Source organism: Blennius ocellaris, assembly GCF_963422515.1.
Source record: "Blennius ocellaris genome assembly, chromosome: 20".
Classification (NCBI taxonomy): Eukaryota; Metazoa; Chordata; class Actinopteri; order Blenniiformes; family Blenniidae; genus Blennius; species Blennius ocellaris.
The window spans coordinates 471063-496725 of record NC_137669.1 but is presented as its reverse complement, the minus strand read 5'-3'; the positions used below and the strand labels follow the sequence as shown (position 1 = coordinate 496725).

Here is a 25663-nt window from a genome sequence, read left to right as displayed (position 1 = left end):
GGGTCAGAGGGAGGGGCTACCTGGCTGCTTGTGGGCGGGTCAGAGGGAGGGGCTATCTGGCTGCTTGTGGGCGGGTCAGAGGGAGGGGCTATCTGGCTGCTTGTGGGCGGGTCAGAGGGAGGGGCTATCTGGCTGCTTGTGGGCGGGTCAGAGGGAGGGGCTATCTGGCTGCTTGTGGGCGGGTCAGAGGGAGGGGCTATCTGGCTGCTTGTGGGCGGGTCAGAGGGAGGGGCTATCTGGCTGCTTGTGGGCGGGTCAGAGGGAGGGGCTATCTGGCTGCTTGTGGGCGGGGCAGAGGGAGGGGCTATCTGGCTGCTTGTGGGCGGGGCAGAGGGAGGGGCTATCTGGCTGCTTGTGGGTGGGTCAGAGGGAGGGGCTATCTGGCTGCTTGTGGGTGGGGCAGAGGGAGGGGCTATCTGGCTGCTTGTGGGCGGGTCAGAGGGAGGGGCTACCTGGCTGCTTGTGGGCGGGGCAGAGGGAGGGGCTACCTGGCTGCTTGTGGGCGGGTCAGAGGGAGGGGCTACCTGGCTGCTTGTGGGTGGGGCAGAGGGAGGGGCTATCTGGCTGCTTGTGGGCGGGTCAGAGGGAGGGGCTATCTGGACTGGGTTTGGCTAAACACTTTGGTGATGTCACCAATGGTTTGCTTTCCGATTGGCTGGTTGGAGAGCAACTTTAGCAACTTTAGAAGCAATGAAACAAGCCAGAGAACCAGACGGAGACTGTCTTCACCTCTGGAGGGACATTCCAGGTGTGGGGACGATTCTTACTGGAGGAAAACCTTTAGAAAGTCAACTTTGCACAATATGGGACCTTTAAAATGTGAAGCATTGTAAGAATGTGATGGAACCCGAGGAGCTCGTGCAGAGAACGGTGGAGCTGAGCTTTACTTTGTTCTTCCCAGTTCTTTGTACGTTTTGAGCTGCATTTATTTAAACATTGGCACCAATCAGAAGTCGCTACCGTGTTGCAACGGGAGAAGATTTTTCTATGTAATTAGTTGAAGCTGCTTTCATCTCTGATCCGTTTGCTTGCAGTAACTTTAACTTACACAAAGCCACTGATGACATCATCAGCTGCTGTCCTCCGATTGGCTGGATTTAGTCGCCATGCTGCATCAAGCTTTTAGTATTGCAGGATTCTTGTGCTTGCTTTTCTTCCTCTCATTTCTGTCGCCGTCCTCCCCCTCTCTCCGTTTTGGCACATGTTACCACGGTAACTGCTGCTTGGTTTTGTGGTGCAAGTTGTGGTGCAGTTTATTTTCTTTTTTTTCTTTTTTTAAAGGCCCTGAAGGGGTTCAAACTGCTTCTCTCTCTCTCTCTCTCTCTCTCTCTCTCTCTCTCTCTCTCTCACACACACACACACCTGCACATGTCTCCACTGGCTCTGATTGGTGGTTTCACCCCCCACAGATCTCCCCCAGCAGTCCCACAAGCACTGGAACGGGAGCCACAAACCAGACGGACACTATCTTGATGAGGAGGCGGAGCCTCAGGAAAGCCTCACCCCGCCAAGAAAGCTAGGTGAGTACTTTCCTGGTTGGTTTGAATATTGTGGCTCACCCCTGTGCATGAGAAATGAAGAAATCTATTGAGAAGTCAAATAAATCCTGGCTCAATATTTAACTGGTTAAAATGGTCCTGAAACCTGGAACGTGGAAGAGTTGAGATGTTGTTCAACTCTTCAGCCGAGACTTGGTCTGTCTGAAGCTGGTCTGAAGCTGGTCTGGTCTGAAGCTGGTCTGAAGCTGGTCTGGTCTGAAGCTGGTCTGAAGCTGGTCTGGTCTGAAGCTGGTCTGAAGCTGTTTGGTCTGAAGCTGGTCTGAGCCGGTCTGGTCTGGTCTGGTCTGAAGCTGGGCTGGTCTGAAGCTGTTTGGTCTGAAGCTGGTCTGGTCTGGTCTGAAGCTGGTCGGGTCTGAAGCTGGTCTGATGCTGGTCTGGTCTGGTCTGAAGCTGGTCTGAGCTGGTCTGGTCTGGTCTGGTCTGAAGCTGGTCTGAAGCTGGTCTGGTCTGGTCTGAAGCTGGTCTGGTCTGGTCTGGTCTGAAGCTGGTCTGAGCTGGTCTGGTCTGGTCTGGTCTGAAGCTGGTCTGGTCTGGTCTGAAGCTGGTCTGAGCTGGTCTGGTCTGGTCTGGTCTGGTCTGAAGCTGGTCTGAAGCTGGTCTGGTCTGGTCTGAAGCTGGTCTGGTCTGGTCTGGTCTGAAGCTGGTCTGAGCTGGTCTGGTCTGGTCTGAAGCTGGTCGGGTCTGAAGCTGGTCTGAAGCTGGTCTGAAGCTGGTCTGAGCTGGTCTGGTCGGGTCTGAAGCTGGTCGGGTCTGAAGCTGGTCTGATGCTGGTCTGGTCTGGTCTGAAGCTGGTCTGAGCTGGTCTGGTCTGGTCTGGTCTGAAGCTGGTCTGAAGCTGGTCTGGTCTGGTCTGAAGCTGGTCTGAGCTGGTCTGGTCTGGTCTGGTCTGAATCTGGTCTGAAGCTGGTCTGGTCTGGTCTGAAGCTGGTCTGGTCTGGTCTGGTCTGAAGCTGGTCTGAGCTGGTCTGGTCTGGTCTGAAGCTGGTCTGAGCTGGTCTGGTCTGGTCTGAAGCTGGTCGGGTCTGAAGCTGGTCTGAAGCTGGTCTGAAGCTGGTCTGGTCGGGTCTGAAGCTGGTCGGGTCTGAAGCTGGTCTGAGCTGGTCTGGTCTGAGCTGGTCTGGTCTGGTCTGAAGCTGGTCTGAGCTGGTCTGGTCTGAGCTGGTCTGGTCTGGTCTGAAGCTGGTCTGAGCTGGTCTGGTCTGGTCTGAAGCTGGTCGGGTCTGAAGCTGGTCTGAAGCTGGTCTGAAGCTGGTCTGAGCTGGTCTGGTCGGGTCTGAAGCTGGTCGGGTCTGAAGCTGGTCTGAGCTGGTCTGGTCTGAGCTGGTCTGGTCTGGTCTGAAGCTGGTCTGAGCTGGTCTGGTCTGGTCTGAGCTGGTCTGGTCTGGTCTGAAGCTGGTCTGAGCTGGTCTGGTCTGGTCTGAAGCTGGTCGGGTCTGAAGCTGGTCTGAAGCTGGTCTGAAGCTGGTCTGAGCTGGTCTGGTCGGGTCTGAAGCTGGTCTGAAGCTGGTCGGGTCTGAAGCTGGTCGGGTCTGAAGCTGGTCTGGTCTGAAGCTGGTCTGAAGCTGGTCTGGTTTGGGTGTAGAATGTGCCTGAGTCCTCCAGACACGTAGTGCAGGGTGTGTGTGTGTGTGTGTGTGTGTGTGTGTGTGTGTGTGTGTGTGTGTGTGTGTGTGTGTGTGTGTGTGTGTGTGTGTGTGTGTGTGTGTGTGTGTGTGTGTGTGCCGCTCCAAGCGCTCTTACTGCTCCGGTCTGAAGCAGTATGAGTATGGTTCTCCGCGGTGCACCTCAACAGGTGAGCAAGGCACCGATGAGGAAGTGGCCTAGCAATGGAGGGGAAGAGCAAGGCAGCAGGGAACCCAGAACAGCAGGAAGGTGTTCTGCACAGAACCCCGGGAGAAGGACTGAAGCCAGAAGAGCTGAAACTGACTGGACTGTTGAACTGTGACGTCGTCATGGTAACGTCAAGTGGCTTAATATCACTGTGTTCATTAAGGCCTTTAAACCAGGTGAGGAGAGTTTAACACGTATTAAACATCTGGTTTGTCTGGATTTAAAGGCCTCAAATGTGCTAGTTTTTAAAATGGAGCACATTTGACTTTAATCACAGTCTGAGTAAGAAAATATTTAATTTAGGTATGAAAGTAGTATAAACAAAGTATTTCTGTTGTTATAACCTCAAACTCCTCGTCTCCGCCTTCCACTTTTTAACAAACACCACTTTTAATAAAAACTCTCTACCCTCCCTCCTTGTGTGAGGATTATTCCCCCACCTTTACCTTTACTAACTAAATAACTGACTTCAGATCAGTTTTACCTTTACTAACTAAATAACTGACTTCAGATCAGTTTTACCTTTACAAACTAAATAACTGACTTCAGATCAGTTTCACCTTTACAAACTAAATAAATGACTTCAGATCAGTTTCACCTTTACAAACTAAATAAATGACTTCAGATCAGTTTTACCTTTACAAACTAAATAACTGACTTCAGATCAGTTTCACCTTTACAAACTAAATAAATGACTTCAGATCAGTTTTACCTTTACAAACTAAATAAATGACATGAGATCAGTTTGACCTTTACAAACTAAATAACTGACTTCAGATCAGTTTGACCTTTACAAACTAAATAAATGACATGAGATCAGTCTTACCTTTACAAACTAAATAACTGACTTCAGATCAGTTTTACCTTTACAAACTAAATAAATGACATGAGATCAGTTTTACCTTTACAAACTAAATAACTGACTTCAGATCAGTTTTACCTTTACAAACTAAATAAATGACTTCAGATCAGTTTTACCTTTACAAACTAAATAACTGACTTCAGATCAGTTTCACCTTTACAAACTAAATAAATGACTTCAGATCAGTTTTACCTTTACAAACTAAATAAATGACTGAGATCAGTTTTACCTTTACAAACTAAATAAATGACTTCAGATCAGTTTTACCTTTACAAACTAAATAAATGACTTCAGATCAGTTTTACCTTTACAAACTAAATAAATGACTTCAGATCAGTTTTACCTTTACAAACTAAATAAATGACTTCAGATCAGTTTTACCTTTACAAACTAAATAAATGACTTCAGATCAGTTTTACCTTTACAAACTAAATAAATGACTTCAGATCAGTTTTACCTTTACAAACTAAATAAATGACTTCAGATCAGTTTTACCTTTACAAACTAAATAACTGACTTCAGATCAGTTTTACCTTTACAAACTAAATAAATGACTTCAGATCAGTTTTACCTTTACAAACTAAATAACTGACTTCAGATCAGTTTCACCTTTACAAACTAAATAAATGACTTCAGATCAGTTTTACCTTTACAAACTAAATAAATGACTGAGATCAGTTTTACCTTTACAAACTAAATAAATGACTTCAGATCAGTTTTACCTTTACAAACTAAATAAATGACTTCAGATCAGTTTTACCTTTACAAACTAAATAAATGACTTCAGATCAGTTTTACCTTTACAAACTAAATAAATGACTTCAGATCAGTTTTACCTTTACAAACTAAATAAATGACTTCAGATCAGTTTTACCTTTACAAACTAAATAAATGACTTCAGATCAGTTTTACCTTTACAAACTAAATAAATGACTTCAGATCAGTTTTACCTTTACAAACTAAATAAATGACTTCAGATCAGTTTTACCTTTACAAACTAAATAACTGACTTCAGATCAGCTTTACCTTTACAAACTAAATAAATGACATGAGATCAGTTTGACCTTTACAAACTAAATAACTGACTTCAGATCAGTTTTACCTTTACAAACTAAATAAATGACATGAGATCAGTCTTACCTTTACAAACTAAATAACTGACTTCAGATCAGTTTTACCTTTACAAACTAAATAAATGACTTCAGATCAGTTTTACCTTTACAAACTAAATAACTGACTTCAGATCAGTTTCACCTTTACAAACTAAATAAATGACTTCAGATCAGTTTCACCTTTACAAACTAAATAAATGACTGAGATCAGTTTTACCTTTACAAACTAAATAAATGACTTCAGATCAGTTTTACCTTTACAAACTAAATAAATGACTTCAGATCAGTTTTACCTTTACAAACTAAATAAATGACTTCAGATCAGTTTTACCTTTACAAACTAAATAAATGACTTCAGATCAGTTTTACCTTTACAAACTAAATAAATGACTTCAGATCAGTTTTACCTTTACAAACTAAATAAATGACATGAGATCAGTTTTACCTTTACAAACTAAATAAATGACTTCAGATCAGTTTTACTTTTACAAACTAAATAAATGACTTCAGATCAGTTTTACCTTTACAAACTAAATAAATGACTTCAGATCAGTTTTACCTTTACAAACTAAATAAATGACATGAGATCAGTTTTACCTTTACAAACTAAATAAATGACTTCAGATCAGTTTTACCTTTACAAACTAAATAAATGACATGAGATCAGTTTTACCTTTACAAACTAAATAAATGACTTCAGATCAGTTTTACCTTTACAAACTAAATAAATGACTTCAGATCAGTTTTACCTTTACAAACTAAATAAATGACTTCAGATCAGTTTTACCTTTACAAACTAAATCAATGACATGAGATCAGTTTTACCTTTACAAACTAAATAAATGACATGAGATCAGTTTTACCTTTACAAACTAAATAAATGACTTCAGATCAGTTTTACCTTTACAAACTAAATCAATGACATGAGATCAGTTTTACCTTTACAAACTAAATAAATGACATGAGATCAGTTTTACCTTTACAAACTAAATAAATGACATGAGATCAGTTTTACCTTTACAAACTAAATAAATGACTTCAGATCAGTTTTACCTTTACAAACTAAATAAATGACTTCAGATCAGTTTTACCTTTACAAACTAAATAAATGACATCAGATCAGTTTTACCTTTACAAACTAAATAAATGACTTCAGATCAGTTTTACCTTTACAAACTAAATAAATGACTTCAGATCAGTTTTACCTTTACAAACTAAATAAATGACATGAGATCAGTTTTACCTTTACAAACTAAATAAATGACTTCAGATCAGTTTTACCTTTACAAACTAAATCAATGACTTCAGATCAGTTTTACCTTTACAAACTAAATAAATGACTTCAGATCAGTTTTACCTTTACAAACTAAATAAATGACTTCAGATCAGTTTTACCTTTACAAACTAAATAAATGACTTCAGATCAGTTTTACCTTTACAAACTAAATAAATGACATGAGATCAGTTTTACCTTTACAAACTAAATAAATGACTTCAGATCAGTTTTACCTTTACAAACTAAATAAATGACTTCAGATCAGTTTTACCTTTACAAACTAAATAAATGACTTCAGATCAGTTTTACCTTTACAAACTAAATAAATGACTTCAGATCAGTTTTACCTTTACAAACTAAATAAATGACTTCAGATCAGTTTTACCTTTACAAACTAAATAAATGACTTCAGATCAGTTTTACCTTTACAAACTAAATAAATGACTTCAGATCAGTTTTACCTTTACAAACTAAATAAATGACATCAGATCAGTTTTACCTTTACAAACTAAATAAATGACATCAGATCAGTTTTACCTTTACAAACTAAATAAATGACTTCAGATCAGTTTTACCTTTACAAACTAAATAAATGACTTCAGATCAGTTTTACCTTTACAAACTAAATAAATGACTTCAGATCAGTTTTACCTTTACAAACTAAATAAATGACTTCAGATCAGTTTTACCTTTACAAACTAAATAAATGACTTCAGATCAGTTTTACCTTTACAAACTAAATAAATGACATGAGATCAGTTTTACCTTTACAAACTAAATAAATGACATGAGATCAGTTTTACCTTTACAAACTAAATAAATGACTTCAGATCAGTTTTACCTTTACAAACTAAATAAATGACTTCAGATCAGTTTTACCTTTACAAACTAAATAAATGACTTCAGATCAGTTTTACCTTTACAAACTAAATAAATGACTTCAGATCAGTTTTACCTTTACAAACTAAATAAATGACTTCAGATCAGTTTTACCTTTACAAACTAAATAAATGACTTCAGATCAGTTTTACCTTTACAAACTAAATAAATGACTTCAGATCAGTTTTACCTTTACAAACTAAATAAATGACATGAGATCAGTTTTACCTTTACAAACTAAATAAATGACTTCAGATCAGTTTTACCTTTACAAACTAAATAAATGACATGAGATCAGTTTTACCTTTACAAACTAAATAAATGACTTCAGATCAGTTTTACCTTTACAAACTAAATAAATGACATGAGATCAGTTTTACCTTTACAAACTAAATAAATGACTTCAGATCAGTTTTACCTTTACAAACTAAATAAATGACTTCAGATCAGTTTTACCTTTACTAACTAAATAAATGACTTCAGATCAGTTTTACCTTTACAAACTAAATAAATGACTTCAGATCAGTTTTACCTTTACAAACTAAATCAATGACTTCAGATCAGTTTTACCTTTACAAACTAAATAAATGACTTCAGATCAGTTTTACCTTTACAAACTAAATAAATGACTTCAGATCAGTTTTACCTTTACAAACTAAATAAATGACTTCAGATCAGTTTTACCTTTACAAACTAAATAAATGACTTCAGATCAGTTTTACCTTTACAAACTAAATAAATGACTTCAGATCAGTTTTACCTTTACAAACTAAATAAATGACTTCAGATCAGTTTTACCTTTACAAACTAAATAAATGACTTCAGATCAGTTTGACCTTTACAAACTAAATAAATGACTTCAGATCAGTTTTACCTTTACAAACTAAATAAATGACTTCAGATCAGTTTTACCTTTACAAACTAAATAAATGACATGAGATCAGTTTTACCTTTACAAACTAAATAAATGACTTCAGATCAGTTTTACCTTTACAAACTAAATAAATGACTTCAGATCAGTTTTACCTTTACTAACTAAATAAATGACTTCAGATCAGTTTTACCTTTACAAACTAAATAAATGACTTCAGATCAGTTTTACCTTTACAAACTAAATCAATGACTTCAGATCAGTTTTACCTTTACAAACTAAATCAATGACTTCAGATCAGTTTTACCTTTACAAACTAAATAAATGACTTCAGATCAGTTTTACCTTTACAAACTAAATAAATGACATCAGATCAGTTTTACCTTTACAAACTAAATAAATGACTTCAGATCAGTTTTACCTTTACAAACTAAATAAATGACTTCAGATCAGTTTTACCTTTACAAACTAAATAAATGACTTCAGATCAGTTTTACCTTTACAAACTAAATAAATGACATGAGATCAGTTTTACCTTTACAAACTAAATAAATGACTTCAGATCAGTTTTACCTTTACAAACTAAATAAATGACATGAGATCAGTTTTACCTTTACAAACTAAATAAATGACTTCAGATCAGTTTTACCTTTACAAACTAAATAAATGACTTCAGATCAGTTTTACCTTTACAAACTAAATAAATGACATGAGATCAGTTTTACCTTTACAAACTAAATAAATGACATCAGATCAGTTTTACCTTTACAAACTAAATAAATGACTTCAGATCAGTTTTACCTTTACAAACTAAATAAATGACTTCAGATCAGTTTTACCTTTACAAACTAAATAAATGACTTCAGATCAGTTTTACCTTTACAAACTAAATAAATGACATGAGATCAGTTTTACCTTTACAAACTAAATAAATGACTTCAGATCAGTTTTACCTTTACAAACTAAATAAATGACTTCAGATCAGTTTTACCTTTACAAACTAAATAAATGACTTCAGATCAGTTTTACCTTTACAAACTAAATAAATGACTTCAGATCAGTTTTACCTTTACAAACTAAATAAATGACTTCAGATCAGTTTTACCTTTACAAACTAAATAAATGACATGAGATCAGTTTTACCTTTACAAACTAAATAAATGACTTCAGATCAGTTTTACCTTTACAAACTAAATAAATGACTTCAGATCAGTTTTACCTTTACAAACTAAATAAATGACATGAGATCAGTTTTACCTTTACAAACTAAATAAATGACTTCAGATCAGTTTTACCTTTACAAACTAAATAAATGACTTCAGATCAGTTTTACCTTTACAAACTAAATAAATGACTTCAGATCAGTTTTACCTTTACAAACTAAATAAATGACATGAGATCAGTTTTACCTTTACAAACTAAATAAATGACTTCAGATCAGTTTTACCTTTACAAACTAAATAAATGACTTCAGATCAGTTTTACCTTTACAAACTAAATAAATGACTTCAGATCAGTTTTACCTTTACAAACTAAATAAATGACTTCAGATCAGTTTTACCTTTACAAACTAAATAAATGACTTCAGATCAGTTTTACCTTTACAAACTAAATAAATGACTTCAGATCAGTTTTACCTTTACAAACTAAATAAATGACTTCAGATCAGTTTTACCTTTACAAACTAAATAAATGACTTCAGATCAGTTTTACCTTTACAAACTAAATAAATGACTTCAGATCAGTTTTACCTTTACAAACTAAATAAATGACTTCAGATCAGTTTTACCTTTACAAACTAAATAAATGACTTCAGATCAGTTTTACCTTTACAAACTAAATAAATGACATGAGATCAGTTTTACCTTTACAAACTAAATAAATGACTTCAGATCAGTTTTACCTTTACAAACTAAATAAATGACTTCAGATCAGTTTTACCTTTACTAACTAAATAAATGACTTCAGATCAGTTTTACCTTTACAAACTAAATAAATGACTTCAGATCAGTTTTACCTTTACAAACTAAATAAATGACATGAGATCAGTTTTACCTTTACAAACTAAATAAATGACTTCAGATCAGTTTTACCTTTACAAACTAAATAAATGACATGAGATCAGTTTTACCTTTACAAACTAAATAAATGACTTCAGATCAGTTTTACCTTTACAAACTAAATAAATGACTTCAGATCAGTTTTACCTTTACAAACTAAATAAATGACTTCAGATCAGTTTTACCTTTACAAACTAAATAAATGACTTCAGATCAGTTTTACCTTTACAAACTAAATAAATGACTTCAGATCAGTTTTACCTTTACAAACTAAATAAATGACTTCAGATCAGTTTTACCTTTACTAACTAAATAAATGACTTCAGATCAGTTTTACCTTTACAAACTAAATAAATGACTTCAGATCAGTTTTACCTTTACAAACTAAATAAATGACTTCAGATCAGTTTTACCTTTACAAACTAAATAAATGACATGAGATCAGTTTTACCTTTACAAACTAAATAAATGACTTCAGATCAGTTTTACCTTTACAAACTAAATAAATGACTTCAGATCAGTTTTACCTTTACAAACTAAATAAATGACATGAGATCAGTTTTACCTTTACAAACTAAATAAATGACTTCAGATCAGTTTTACCTTTACAAACTAAATAAATGACTTCAGATCAGTTTTACCTTTACAAACTAAATAAATGACTTCAGATCAGTTTTACCTTTACAAACTAAATAAATGACATGAGATCAGTTTTACCTTTACAAACTAAATAAATGACTTCAGATCAGTTTTACCTTTACAAACTAAATAAATGACTTCAGATCAGTTTTACCTTTACAAACTAAATAAATGACTTCAGATCAGTTTTACCTTTACAAACTAAATAAATGACTTCAGATCAGTTTTACCTTTACAAACTAAATAAATGACTTCAGATCAGTTTTACCTTTACAAACTAAATAAATGACATGAGATCAGTTTTACCTTTACAAACTAAATAAATGACTTCAGATCAGTTTTACCTTTACAAACTAAATAAATGACTTCAGATCAGTTTTACCTTTACTAACTAAATAAATGACTTCAGATCAGTTTTACCTTTACAAACTAAATAAATGACTTCAGATCAGTTTTACCTTTACAAACTAAATAAATGACATGAGATCAGTTTTACCTTTACAAACTAAATAAATGACTTCAGATCAGTTTTACCTTTACAAACTAAATAAATGACATGAGATCAGTTTTACCTTTACAAACTAAATAAATGACTTCAGATCAGTTTTACCTTTACAAACTAAATAAATGACTTCAGATCAGTTTTACCTTTACAAACTAAATAAATGACTTCAGATCAGTTTTACCTTTACAAACTAAATAAATGACTTCAGATCAGTTTTACCTTTACAAACTAAATAAATGACTTCAGATCAGTTTTACCTTTACAAACTAAATAAATGACTTCAGATCAGTTTTACCTTTACTAACTAAATAAATGACTTCAGATCAGTTTTACCTTTACAAACTAAATAAATGACTTCAGATCAGTTTTACCTTTACAAACTAAATAAATGACTTCAGATCAGTTTTACCTTTACAAACTAAATAAATGACATGAGATCAGTTTTACCTTTACAAACTAAATAAATGACTTCAGATCAGTTTTACCTTTACAAACTAAATAAATGACTTCAGATCAGTTTTACCTTTACAAACTAAATAAATGACATGAGATCAGTTTTACCTTTACAAACTAAATAAATGACTTCAGATCAGTTTTACCTTTACAAACTAAATAAATGACTTCAGATCAGTTTTACCTTTACAAACTAAATAAATGACTTCAGATCAGTTTTACCTTTACAAACTAAATAAATGACATGAGATCAGTTTTACCTTTACAAACTAAATAAATGACTTCAGATCAGTTTTACCTTTACAAACTAAATAAATGACTTCAGATCAGTTTTACCTTTACAAACTAAATAAATGACTTCAGATCAGTTTTACCTTTACAAACTAAATAAATGACTTCAGATCAGTTTTACCTTTACAAACTAAATAAATGACTTCAGATCAGTTTTACCTTTACAAACTAAATAAATGACTTCAGATCAGTTTTACCTTTACAAACTAAATAAATGACTTCAGATCAGTTTTACCTTTACAAACTAAATAAATGACTTCAGATCAGTTTTACCTTTACAAACTAAATAAATGACTTCAGATCAGTTTTACCTTTACAAACTAAATAAATGACTTCAGATCAGTTTTACCTTTACAAACTAAATAAATGACTTCAGATCAGTTTTACCTTTACAAACTAAATAAATGACATGAGATCAGTTTTACCTTTACAAACTAAATAAATGACTTCAGATCAGTTTTACCTTTACAAACTAAATAAATGACTTCAGATCAGTTTTACCTTTACTAACTAAATAAATGACTTCAGATCAGTTTTACCTTTACAAACTAAATAAATGACTTCAGATCAGTTTTACCTTTACAAACTAAATAAATGACTTCAGATCAGTTTTACCTTTACAAACTAAATAAATGACATGAGATCAGTTTTACCTTTACAAACTAAATAAATGACTTCAGATCAGTTTTACCTTTACAAACTAAATAAATGACTTCAGATCAGTTTTACCTTTACAAACTAAATAAATGACTTCAGATCAGTTTTACCTTTACAAACTAAATAAATGACTTCAGATCAGTTTTACCTTTACAAACTAAATAAATGACTTCAGATCAGTTTTACCTTTACAAACTAAATAAATGACTTCAGATCAGTTTTACCTTTACCGTCCCCTGGTGTCCTGCCCCGGGACCTGGCTGGTCCCCCACTATGTGGTGGGACTGGCTGGTCTGTCCTGAGGGGGTCTGTGAGGCGGCGCCCCCGGTGGTTAGAAGTTGTACCACCTCCAGTGTGGACGGTCCAAAATGTGTCCCTTTCCTCACCTCAGTCCTCAGTGTCCTCCATGTCTTCATATCACCTTAGTCCTCAGTGTCCTCCATGTCTTCACTTATGTGTTTGTTCATTTGCTTTTTAATCATCTATTTTATCTTTGCACGGTTTTTAAATCATGTTAAAGCACTTTGTGTTTCTTCATTGTATAAAAAGTTCTTTATAAATCAAGTTGATTGATTGATGTTGAGAAATTGTTTAATTAGAATTAAAATGACATCATAATTGATATAAACTTAACAACAATGGTTACAGATTATAAAAGTAGTTTTCAGTTTGGTTCATTTTACAGACTGTTGATAAGGGTTTAAAATAAACTTCAACTCATTAAATGTGTGTACCGTATTTTCCGCCCTATAAGGCACCTAAATACCTCAAATTTTCTCCAAAGCTGCCAGTGCACCTTATATATGGAAGAATTGCGGTACTCAAGACTGCTATTTGACAGCTGAACACCCAGAAGCTTTTATTTTGACAACTCTAACTTCGCTACCGGATCTTCAGAGCGGACGACACTCCACACAACACCTTCATCACTCATGGTTGCACACCAACATTCTAACAAACCAAAATAAACTAGATGAAATAATGACTCCCTAAACTGGGGAACAAAAACACATAAACACAATCAACACAACACCAAGCCCAACAACAACCCACAATAACCTCCAACAACACAAAACATGAATTCCCATCATGCCTTGCATCCTGAGCTCCTCAGTGCAGCCGATAGAAACTCCCATAATTCATTGCAGCTGTTTGTGGTGTTTTAAATGCAATTATTGGGGGTTATATTTGGGTTAGTCGCGGTACGGCGTAGTACACTCTGCCGCCACACGTCACGGTGTGGCGTCTTGACAATGAGCCTCCACTGTAGCAGGAGATTCACACCTCTATGAAGCTGGTCCTCCTCCTTCTGGTGAGGCGTTCAGGTGCAGGTGAACCTTCTGGTGAGGCGTTCAGGTGCTGGTGAACCTTCTGGTGAGGCGTTCAGGTGCTGGTGAACCTTCTGGTGAGGCGTTCAGGTGCTGGTGAACCTTCTGGTGAGGCGTTCAGGTGCAGGTGAACCTTCTGGTGAGGCGTTCAGGTGCAGGTGAACCTTCTGGTGAGGCGTTCAGGTGCAGGTGAACCTTCTGGTGAGGCGTTCAGGTGCAGGTGAACCTTCTGGTGAGGCGTTCAGGTGCAGGTGAACCTTCTGGTGAGGCGTTCAGGTGCAGGTGAACCTTCTGGTGAGGCGTTCAGGTGCAGGTGAACCTTCTGGTGAGGCGTTCAGGTGCTGGTGAACCTTCTGGTGAGGCGTTCAGGTGCAGGTGAACCTTCTGGTGAGGCGTTCAGGTGCTGGTGAACCTTCTGGTGAGGCGTTCAGGTGCTGGTGAACCTTCTGGTGAGGCGTTCAGGTGCTGGTGAACCTTCTGGTGAGGCGTTCAGGTGCAGGTGAACCTTCTGGTGAGGCGTTCAGGTGCTGGTGAACCTTCTGGTGAGGCGTTCAGGTGCTGGTGAACCTTCTGGTGAGGCGTTCAGGTGCTGGTGAACCTTCTGGTGAGGCGTTCAGGTGCTGGTGAACCTTCTGGTGAGGCGTTCAGGTGCTGGTGAACCTTCTGGTGAGGCGTTCAGGTGCAGGTGAACCTTCTGGTGAGGCGTTCAGGTGCTGGTGAACCTTCTGGTGAGGCGTTCAGGTGCTGGTGAACCTTCTGGTGAGGCGTTCAGGTGCTGGTGAACCTTCTGGTGAGGCGTTCAGGTGCAGGTGAACCTTCTGGTGAGGCGTTCAGGTGCTGGTGAACCTTCTGGTGAGGCGTTCAGGTGCTGGTGAACCTTCTGGTGAGGCGTTCAGGTGCAGGTGAACCTTCTGGTGAGGCGTTCAGGTGCTGGTGAACCTTCTGGTGAGGCGTTCAGGTGCAGGTGAACCTTCTGGTGAGGCGTTCAGGTGCAGGTGAACCTTCTGGTGAGGCGTTCAGGTGCTGGTGAACCTTCTGGTGAGGCGTTCAGGTGCAGGTGAACCTTCTGGTGAGGTTTTCAGGTGCAGGTGAACCTTCTGGTGAGGCGTTCAGGTGCTGGTGAACCTTCTGGTGAGGCGTTCAGGTGCTGGTGAACCTTCTGGTGAGGCGTTCAGGTGCTGGTGAACCTTCTGGTGAGGCGTTCAGGTGCAGGTGAACCTTCTGGTGAGGCGTTCAGGTGCTGGTGAACCTTCTGGTGAGGCGTTCAGGTGCAGGTGAACCTTCTGGTGAGGCGTTTAGGTGCTGGTGAACCTTCTGGTGAGGCGTTCAGGTGCAGGTGAACCTTCTGGTGAGGCGTTCAGGTGCTGGTGAACCTTCTGGTGAGGCGTTCAGGTGCTGGTGAACCTTCTGGTGAGGCGTTCAGGTGCTGGTGAACCTTCTGGTGAGGCGTTCAGGTGCAGGTGAACCTTCTGGTGAGGCGTTCAGGTGCTGGTGAACCTTCTGGTGAGGCGTTCAGGTGCAGGTGAACCTTCTGGTGAGGCGTTCAGGTGCAGGTGAACCTTCTGGTGAGGCGTTCAGGTGCTGGTGAACCTTCTGGTGAGGCGTTCAGGTGCAGGTGAACCTTCTGGTGAGGCGTTCAGGTGCAGGTGAACCTTCTGGTGAGGCGTTCAGGTGCTGGTGAACCTTCTGGTGAGGCGTTCAGGTGCAGGTGAACCTTCTGGTGAGGCTTTCAGGTGCAGGTGAACCTTCTGGTGAGGCGTTCAGGTGCTGGTGAACCTTCTGGTGAGGCGTTCAGGTGCAGGTGAACCTTCTGGTGAGGCGTTCAGGTGCAGGTGAACCTTCTGGTGAGGCGTTCAGGTGCTGGTGAACCTTCTGGTGAGGCGTTCAGGTGCTGGTGAACCTTCTGGTGAGGCGTTCAGGTGCTGGTGAACCTTCTGGTGAGGCGTTCAGGTGCTGGTGAACCTTCTGGGGAGGCGTTCAGGTGCAGGTGAACCTTCTGGTGAGGCGTTCAGGTGCTGGTGAACCTTCTGGTGAGGCGTTCAGGTGCTGGTGAACCTTCTGGTGAGGCGTTCAGGTGCTGGTGAACCTTCTGGTGAGGCGTTCAGGTGCTGGTGAACCTTCTGGGGAGGCGTTCAGGTGCAGGTGAACCTTCTGGTGAGGTTTTCAGGTGCAGGTGAACCTTCTGGTGAGGCGTTCAGGTGCTGGTGAACCTTCTGGTGAGGCTTTCAGGTGCAGGTGAACCTTCTGGTGAGGCGTTCAGGCGCAGGTGAACCTTCTGGTGAGGCGTTCAGGTGCTGGTGAACCTTCTGGTGAGGTTTTCAGGTGCTGGTGAACCTCTTCACTTCATATTGACGGTGTTTTTCCTGGAATGTGGCTGCTCTCAGACTGACTGACTGTGGATGAGGGTGGATGTGACCAGGGTGGAGGGTGGATGAGGGTGGAGGTGGAGTTCACCGTGTGCCACTAGTTTCAGTGTTTTCTGCTGCAATTCACCGTCACCAGTCTGCAGCAGGAAACCCTGAAATTCCCTGCAGCTTCACCTCACTGGGCCATGGGTGGAGGCCGGGTGGAGGCCAGGTGGAGACAGGTGGAGACAGGTGGAGACAGGTGAAGGCCAGGGGTGGAGACAGGTGAAGGCCAGGTGGAGACAGGTGTAGACAGGTGGAGACAGGTGAAGGCCAGGGGTGGAGACAGGTGAAGGCCAGGTGGAGACAGGTGAAGGCCAGGTGGAGACAGGTGAAGGCCAGGTGGAGACAGGTGAAGGCCAGGTGGAGACAGGTGGAGACAGGTGAAGGCCAGGTGGAGACAGGTGAAGGCCAGGTGGAGACAGGTGGAGACAGGTGGAGACAGGTGAAGGCCAGGTGGAGACAGGTGTAGACAGGTGGAGACAGGTGAAGGCCAGGGGTGGAGACAGGTGAAGGCCAGGTGGAGACAGGTGAAGGCCAGGTGGAGACAGGTGAAGGCCAGGTGGAGACAGGTGGAGACAGGTGAAGGCCAGGTGGAGACAGGTGAAGGCCAGGTGGAGACAGGTGAAGGCCAGGTGGAGACAGGTGAAGGCCAGGTGGAGACAGGTGGAGACAGGTGAAGGCCAGGTGGAGACAGGTGGAGACAGGTGGAGACAGGTGAAGGCCAGGTGGAGACAGGTGGAGACAGGTGAAGGCCAGGTGGAGACAGGTGGAGACAGGTGGAGACAGGTGAAGGCAAGGTGGAGACAGGTGAAGGCCAGGTGGAGACAGGTGAAGGCCAGGTGGAGACAGGTGAAGGCCAGGTGGAGACAGGTGGAGACAGATGAAGGCCAGGTGGAGACAGGTTGAGACAGGTGGAGACAGGTGGAGACAGGTGGAGACAGGTTGAGACAGGTGGAGACAGGTTGAGACAGGTGGAGACAGGTGGAGACAGATGAAGGCCAGGTGGAGACAGGTTGAGACAGGTGGAGACAGGTTGAGACAGGTTGAGACAGGTGGAGACAGGTTGAGACAGGTGGAGACAGGTGGAGACAGGTGAAGGCCAGGTGGAGACAGGTGGAGACAGATGAAGGCCAGGTGGAGACAGGTTGAGACAGGTGGAGACAGGTGGAGACAGGTTGAGACAGGTGGAGACAGGTTGAGACAGGTGGAGACAGGTGGAGACAGGTGAAGGCCAGGTGGAGACAGGTGGAGACAGATGAAGGCCAGGTGGAGACAGGTGGAGACAGGTGGAGACAGATGAAGGCCAGGTGGAGACAGGTGGAGACAGGTGGAGACAGATGAAGGCCAGGTGGAGACAGGTGGAGACAGGTGGAGACAGTTGGAGACAGGTGGAGACAGGTGGAGACGGGTGGAGACAGGTGGAGACAGATGAAGGCCAGGTGGAGACAGGTGGAGACAGGTGGAGACAGATGAAGGCCAGGTGGAGACAGGTGGAGACAGTTGGAGACAGGTGGAGACAGGTGGAGACAGGTGGAGACAGGTGGAGACAGGTTGAGACAGGTGGAGACAGGTGGAGACAGATGAAGGCCAGGTGGAGACAGGTGGAGACAGGTGGAGACGGGCTTCACATGGGCTAGACACATGTACATGAAGAAGAGGAGGCGTGACCAGAATGAAGAAGCAGCTTCTTCACATTGACAGTCAGTGAAACCACAGCAGGGTCTCCACCCGACCCCCCAGACCCCCCAGACCCCCCAGACCCCCCAGACCCTCTGTAGACCCTCTGTTGACCCTCTGTTGACCCTCTGTTGACCCTCTGCAGGTCTCAGGGGGTCTGGACCTCTTCCTGGTTCCTCCAGTGATCTGATTATCTGGTTTTTAGTTTTCTGGACTTGAACGTTCATCTGTAATCCTTTATGAAAGTAGTTACTCAGTTACAGTTACTGAGTCCATCCTGCTCTCCATTGATGTTAGTCTTAGCATCACTAGCTGTCCTCTCTCTCTCTCTCTCTCTCTCTCTCTCTCTCTCTCTCTCTCTCTCTCTCTCTCTCTCTCTCTCTCTCTCTCTCTCTCTCTCTCTCTCTCTCTCTCTCTCCCTCAGCCAACCGAAATGTTTGAATCTCATTTATTAATATTTTGAAACAAACGTGTGTCGTATTAAAGTGACGAACTGATGTTGCGTCACGCTGTTTTCATGAAACCCCATCTACTCCTGCAAACGCTGCTCATCTCTTCAACTCTCACACACACACACACACACACACACACACACACACACACACACACACACACACACACACACACACACACACACACACACACACACACACACACACAGGCCTTGTGGAGGAGGAGTGTGGGTGTCTCACCTGATCCAGACTTTCTGAAGATGATTCACTGGGTTCTGCTATTTCTTGGCAGTTTGTGTGTGTGTGTGTGTGTGCGTGTGTGCGTGTGCGTGTGTGCGTGTGCGTGTGCGTGTGCGTGCGTGTGCGTGCGTGTGCGTGTGCGTGTGTGTCCTCAGATGATCCTGACTGTTTCACAGGTTTTCCTCATGAGCCAGAACCATATTTTTTCTCCCTGATGTTCTTGACAAACATTCCCCCAGATGACAGTGTGAAACCAGCTCAGAACAATGCAGTACAGACACCAGGCCTTTGGGGGGCGCTGTAATACTGCCACACAGACACACCACAACCAGAGAAGAAGACATGGCATGACCAAGTCCTTGTGTTGAACACATCTTCATGTGGCCTTGTTCAAGCATCAGCAGCTGCTGGAGCTCCGCCTGCTAGTCGGCCATGTTGGGAAGTGACATCACAGAGTGATCGCAGGGTCATAGGTCCAGAGGCGGGGCAATGACATCATCGTTTACAGACAATAAGTTCCGAGGTGGCGCTTTAATGTATCCCCACTATTGAACCCGCTTTCAAAGAAACCCTTGTCCTGTTCAGACAATATGAGGAGATTGAGAGCTCCTGATGAGACTCAGAGTCTCCCCATGTTGCTGCTTTATTAGAAGTTGGCATGGCTGCTGTACACGACGGGGGGGGGGGGGCATGATAACAAACACAAAACAAAAATCAACAAATTTTGATAATTGACAGAACAATAGCAGAAAACAAGAAAAACAAGAAGGCCGTTGCTGGGCTAATCCCCCGCCGGAGGGCTTTCTATTTTCTCACAAAGCAGCTCTAAGGCAGCACACTTGGTACACTAGAGGGTGTTCCATGGGTCCTAGTAGATAATATTGTAGAATCTGAAAGGTCTTCTTCATAAGCTATGTCAAAATACGTCTCCAGAGCCCAAAAGGTGTTTTTATGCACTTAGTGACCCTGTGACCTGATATGCAAATGAGGTCATGGTCACCATGGTGCCCCTTCTCCCCAGGTGGAGTGTCCATGTGTGAAGTTTGGTGACTGTGGGCCCAGGAACTGCTGAGAAATGAGGAGAAATGTTTATATGAAAATACATGTATTGTGCAACCATGACGAGCAAACTTCAGACCTTACCAATCTTCAAGGTCAAGGTCAGGTCACTTGGTGTACTGGAGGTTATCCCTGGAGTGTGTATCATGTGTGTATAAAATTTCAGAGCCCTAGCTCAAAAACCTAGGCCTCCAGAGCCCAAAATGTGTTTTTAAGCACTTCGTGACCCTGTGACCTACTTAATATGCAAATTTGGTCAAGGTCACCATAGTATCCCTTCCCCCTCTGAGATGTATCCACATGTGAAGTTTGGTCACTGTGGGCCCAGGGGTTGCCGAGATATAGGTAGAAACGTTCGAACGGACGGACGGACGTACGGACAGAAACTGTTTCAAGATCCCCCTTCGGGGCCTATCGGCCACGGCGGGGGATAATCAGCAGCAAATCTCATTGATGAGGAGTGGAAGTGTGTGTGTGTGTGTGTGTGTGTGTGGTTTGTCCACTGGGTGCAGTTTGAACATATGTTAGAGGAAGTGAGAGCATCTTGAACATCTTTGTCCTGTAATGAACTAGTGTAGGACCTTGTATTGTCTGAGCTGTATATTGGTGTTTCTGCTCATTGTGAATGTGTTTCTACAGATTAGTGACCAAAGCGTTGGGTCTGTGTTGATGTTGAGATCTTCTTCCCATTTGGAGCTTGAAGGGATATTGTGGTTTTGGAACAAGACAGGATTAAAGGATTTTAGAAAGTGGTTTTGGAGCTGAGATCTTCAGGAGGTTTGTCATGTCTGAGGTCAGTTTAGGTTCATCTCTTCTAGTTTGAACTTTGTTTGTATTATTGACTGGAGCTGAAGATATTCCAGATAGTTATTTTGACTGATACCATAAGTTTCTATTAGATCATTAAATGGAATAAAAGAGTTATTGAAGAGAAGGTGTTCCAAGGTTCTTCTTCCCTTGTTCTGCCATCTTGTGAAGTTTCTTGGTTTCTTCCTTTGCAGGATGTCAGGATTGTTCCAGAAGGTGTGAGTTTGCAGGGAATGAGTGACGATCCATTCATTTGAAGAAATTCCCACCAAGCTGTCAGAGATTGTTTATATTGATGCTTTTAAAGCAGTTGTGTTTTTTGATGACAGGACTGAAGAAAGGAAGGTCTCTGATGTGGAGATCTTCACAGAAGGTTTTTTCAATGTCCAGCCAGCCTTCATCTAAGTTTCTGATTAATCCATTTTACAACATAAAGTCATTTATTGGCTAGATAATTATTATAAAAGTTTGGAAGTTCTAAGCCACCTTGGTCCTGAGAAACCTATTTTCTAAAATGGCGTTGTCATGGTGACGGGACGTGGATCAGGCGTGATGTGTCAGACGATGTTTTTCTCTGTGATCAAAGTGAAACGTCTCGTCAGACCGAGTTCACCACCTGCCTGCTTTTGGTTCTGATGAGAAACTCATCAACAGGAAGTGCAGCAGAAACATCTTCATGATTTCTGACTGATTGCAGAATCAAGAGTGTCTGGCTGCAGAGCTCCACTCTCAGGCTCCCTCCACTGTCAGACAGGAAGTGCTCATTCAAAATAAAATGGGACAGAATGAAATGCTGAAATGATCGTGGAAAATTCAGAATGTGTTAATTAGTCAACGACTCAACATTAAAAACGACTTCCTTGAATGTAGTTCATGACCTTATTATCTATATAGTGTGTGTAGCCTGAGTATTTATGGCCACGAATGATCGTATAATAAAAATACTTGTGGTTGTATTTGTGTGTGTCACCATTGAATGTTGCTCAGCAGCTCCCAGGCTGGTCTAACAACCAGTCATAATATCTTCATGCAGTACTTTTGACATGAGAAAAATGCACTACAACACTTTATTATTACAATGTGAAACATCCGAGGTCTAAACTACGGCATTTTAGAGTTTAAGCTTTTATAAACTACATTGTTTATTTCAAACATGCACAGAATCAAGTAAACAGTTCATAATGATCAAACGATCTCTCACCAAACAAAGAAAGAAGTAGCCACCGTTAGCATGACCTAGCTTTAAAATGACACGTAGCCTAAAAGCTGTTATCATCAACATGCTAGTTTACGGCAGGTATGGAAACGGCGAACGGCAAGAAACCATACATTCACAACTCTTTCTGGAGATTTTAAAGTAGCACCTTACCGCTAATATGTAGCTTCCGCCTGTGGGTTAAATGTGTCGTCATTTCCTGTCTGACGGTGGAGGAGGCCTCATGGTGGAGGAGGCATCATGGTGGAGGAGGCCTCATGGTGGAGGAGGCCTCATGGTGGAGGAAGCTTCATGGTGGAGGAGACCTCATGGTGGAGGAGGCCTCATGGTGGAGGAGGCCTCATGGGGGAGGAAGCCTCATGGTGGATGAGGCCTCATGATGGAGGAGGCCTAATGGTGGAGGAAGCTTCATGGTGGAGGAGGCTTCATGGTGGAGGAGGCCTCATGGTGGAGGAAGCCTCGTGGTGGAGGAGGCATCATGGTGGAGGAAGCCTCATGGTGGAGGAGGCATCATGGTGGAGGAGGTCTCATGGTGGAGGAAGCCTCATGGTGGAGGAGGCATCATGGTGGAGGAGGTCTCATGGTGGAGGAAGCTTCATGGTGGAGGAGGCCTCATGGTGGAGGAAGCCTCATGGTGGAGGAGGCCTCATGGTGGAGGAGGCCTCATCGTGGAGGAAGCCTCATGGTGGAGGAAGCCTCATGGTGGAGGAAGCCTCACAGTGGAGCTCCTGCAGCCAGACCCCTCTCTGTTTAATCTGCTTCCTGGATGGGTTCTGATTGGACGATATTTGATGGAGGTCAGTAGAGCTGTTCTCTGATGTGGAAACGCTGATTTCTACACAATCTGTGGATCTTTACAGAAACGCACTGCCTCCAGTTTGTGGCTGATAGAATCAGACAATATTGACGGTGAACACCGCGGCTCACACAGCGTCGCCCCGGAGACCTCGGCCTGTTTGTCAGCGTGTTAATGAGCAGCGCGCTGGAGAACTGAAGCCAGAATTGAACCAGCCCGAGCCTGAGGATCAGCAAAGTGTTGGAAAAACTCTTCTTACATTTGTTATTTCCAACAAAGTTGAACTCACATCATTGTTGTTCAGTAAACGGCCAGCAGCAGGCGGGGACATTTCACAGCTCCAGCTACACGTTTTCACATTTTCTATTCTGAAAGTTCTGAAAGCGACATGTTTCCAAGGAAACGGGAGAAACAATTGGGCCAATAGTTGGTGCTGTTTGTTTTTGTAATGAAAACACACACACACACACGCACACACACACACACACACACACACACACACACACACGCAGCAGGGCACAATCTGCTCTGAACATTAACAATGGCAGCACACAGATATTCTAGTGGACAGATCACCAAGTTAGATTGTCATTATGGTGACGGTTAAAATCAAAATGAAAGTCCTGGGAGTGATGACAGAGGAAACAGTGTTCTGATTGTCCAGCTATGAGCATGAGCACCACTACCAGTTACTACCAGCGTGGTGACCAGTACTAGTACAAGGACAGTAAACGTCAGTGCGGGTTGATAGCGTCACACCCGTGAACCCGAGAGAGGTTTTCTCAGAGCTCCGGCGAGCTGCTGAGCCTGTGGGGGCCGGATTGGAGGAAGACTGCCGGGAAGTCTCAGAAATCGCTTTTCCAAATCAACAAGGTGGAGCGCTGCCACCGTTACACAGTTTAGCAGAGCTGCGGTGCGCAAAGCATTTAGCTGCTCTCCTGCTGTGATGCAATCTGCTGCTAGCATCAGTCAAATCACCCTCCGCTAGAGGAACAGACAGCACTGCCAAGGCGCTAGCTTGATGAGCATCATGGAGGATTCCCCAGCCTGCAGCTCCTCTCTCCTCCACTGCCTCAGCTCTTCTCCTCCACTGTCTCAGCTCTTCTCCTCCACTGCCTCAGCTCTTCTCCTCCACTGCCTCAGCTCTTCTCCTCCACTGCCTCAGCTCTTCTCCTCCACTGCCTCAGCACTTCTCCTCCACTGCCTCAGCTCTTCTCCTCCACTGCCTCAGCTCTTCTCCTCCACTGCCTCAGCTCTTCTCCTCCACTGCCTCAGCTCTTCTCCTCCACTGCCTCAGCTCTTCTCCTCCACTGTCTCAGCTCCTCTCTCCTCCACTGCATCAGCTCTTCTCCTCCACTGCCTCAGCTCTTCTCCTCCACTGCCTCAGCTCTTCTCCTCCACTGCCTCAGCTCTTCTCCTCCACTGCCTCAGCTCTTCTCCTCCACTGCCTCAGCTCTTCTCCTCCACTGCCTCAGCTCTTCTCCTCCACTGTCTCAGCTCCTCTCTCCTCCACTGCATCAGCTCTTCTCCTCCACTGCCTCAGCTCTTCTCCTCCACTGCCTCAGCTCTTCTCCTCCACTGCCTCAGCTCTTCTCCTCCACTATCTCAGCCCTTCTCCTTCACTATCTCAGCTCTTCTCCTCCACTGCCTCAGCTCTTCTCCTCCACTGTCTCAGCCCTTCTCCTCCACTGTCTCAGCTCTTCTCCTCCACTGCCTCAGCTCTTCTCCTCCACTGCCTCAGCTCTTCTCCTCCACTATCTCAGCTCTTCTCCTCCACTGCCTCAGCTCTTCTCCTCCACTGTCTCAGCCCTTCTCCTCCACTGCCTCAGCTCTTCTCCTCCACTGTCTCAGCCCTTCTCCTTCACTATCTCAGCTCTTCTCCTCCACTGCCTCAGCTCTTCTCCTCCACTGTCTCAGCCCTTCTCCTCCACTACCTCAGCTCTTCTCCTCCACTGTCTCAGCTCTTCTCCTCAACTGCCTCAGCTCTTCTCCTTCACTATCTCAGCTCTTCTCCTCAACTGCCTCAGCTCTTCTCCTCCACTGCCTCAGCCCTTCTCCACTGCCTCAGCTCTTCTCCTCCACTGCCTCAGCTCTTCTCCTCCACTGCCTCAGCTCTTCTCCTCCACTGTCTCAGCCCTTCTCCTCCACTATCTCAGCTCTTCTCCGTCACTATCTCAGCTCTTCTCCTCCACTGCCTCAGCTCTTCTCCTCCACTGTCTCAGCACTTCTCCTCCACTACCTCAGCTCTTCTCCTCCACTGTCTCAGCTCTTCTCCTCCACTGCCTCAGCTCTTCTCCTCAACTGCCTCAGCCCTTCTCCTTCACTATCTCAGCGCTTCTCCTTCACTATCTCAGCTCTTCTCCACTACTATCTCAGCTCTTCTCCTCCACTGTCTCAGCTCTTCTCCTCCACTACCCCAGCTCTTCTCCTCCACTACCTCAGCTCTTCTCCTTCACTGTCTCAGCTCTTCTCCTACACTGTCTCAGCTCTTCCCCTCCACTGTCTCAGCTCTTCCCCTCCACTGTCTCAGCCCTTCCCCTCCACTGTCTCAGCTCTTCTCCTCCACTGTCTCAGCTCTTCTCCTCCACTGTCTCAGCCCTTCTCCTCCACTATCTCAGCTCTTCTCCTTCACTATCTCAGCTCTTCTCCTCCACTGTCTCAGCCCTTCTCCTCCACTATCTCAGCT

At 42.8% G+C, this 25663-nt stretch overlaps 1 protein-coding gene across 2 annotated transcripts in view; it reads left to right on the top strand.

Moving 5' to 3' along the window:
* LOC308145098 (zinc fingers and homeoboxes protein 2-like) overlaps positions 1 to 25663 on the top strand; it is a 142940-nt gene that overhangs the window by 45127 nt on the left and 72150 nt on the right. For both annotated transcript variants that reach the window (XM_080516435.1, XM_080516434.1), the window contains exon 2: positions 1410 to 1520. The gene's annotated coding sequence lies outside the window, so the exon portion shown is untranslated. The remainder of the gene's footprint in view (positions 1 to 1409; positions 1521 to 25663) is intronic.